The following is a 936-nucleotide window of genomic DNA, read 5'->3' as shown; positions in this document are numbered from 1 at the left end:
CGTCTCAAAAAAAAAAAAAAAAAAAAAGAAAGAAAGAAAGAAAGAAATGGGGTCTTACTGTGTTGCCCAGGCTGGTCTCGAACTCCTGGGCTCAAACAATCTGCTCACTTCAATCTCCCAAAGTGCTGGGACTACAGACATGAGCCACTGTGCCCGGCAAAGCTGGACATTTTCTAACAGAAAGTAAGTCTGTTTTGACAATGAGACCTGGCTTTGCTATTTTGATTACACGGCAGACATTTTCCATATGTTGAATGACTGAAACTGGGGGGCAGGGTGGGGTGAGCCCACATGTTCAAGCACGTAGTTTAAAAAGTATAGATTTTTGCTCTCCAGTCCGTGCTTCCAAGATGACAAAGAAAAGAAGGAACAACGGTCGTGCCAAAAAGGGCCATGGCCACGTGCAGCCTATTCACTGCACTAACTGTGCCTGATGCGTGCCCAAGGAAAAGGCCATTAAGAAATTCGTCATTCAAAACACAGTGGAGGCCTCAGCAGTCAGGGACATTTCTGAAGCGAGCATCTTCGATGCCTATGTGCTTCCCAAGCTGTATGTGAAGCTACATTACTGTGTGAGTTGTGCAATTCACAGCAAAGCAGTCAGGAATCCATCTCATGAAGCCCGCAAGGACCAAACACCCCCACCCCGATTTAGACCTGCGGGTGCTGCCCTACATCCCCCACCAAAGCCCATGTAAGGAGCTGAGTTCTTCAAGACTGAAGACAGACTATTCTCTGGAGAAAAATAAAATGGAAATTGTACTTAAAAAAAAAAAGTGTAGATTTTTAAATTACGTCGATAAAGAAGAATTGAAATTAATGATATTTCAGGCTTTCCAACCTCTTCTGAATATACCAGGTATGAAAATATGCTTCCAAAGAAACTGTTATAATTAAGAATCACTTGGTAAATCTTGGTAAAGCTTTTTGGTGTAC

At 42.8% G+C, this 936-nt stretch overlaps 1 pseudogene; it reads left to right on the top strand.

The window, feature by feature from the left end:
* The first annotated feature begins 344 nt into the window (after positions 1 to 344).
* Positions 345 to 698, top strand: LOC129019057 (small ribosomal subunit protein eS26-like; annotated as a pseudogene).
* Positions 699 to 936: the final 238 nt, after the last annotated feature.

The sequence above is a fragment of the Pongo pygmaeus genome, chromosome 17 (genome assembly GCF_028885625.2).
Source record: "Pongo pygmaeus isolate AG05252 chromosome 17, NHGRI_mPonPyg2-v2.0_pri, whole genome shotgun sequence".
Classification (NCBI taxonomy): domain Eukaryota; kingdom Metazoa; phylum Chordata; class Mammalia; order Primates; family Hominidae; genus Pongo; species Pongo pygmaeus.
This window is presented reverse-complemented; position numbering and strand designations above follow the sequence as displayed.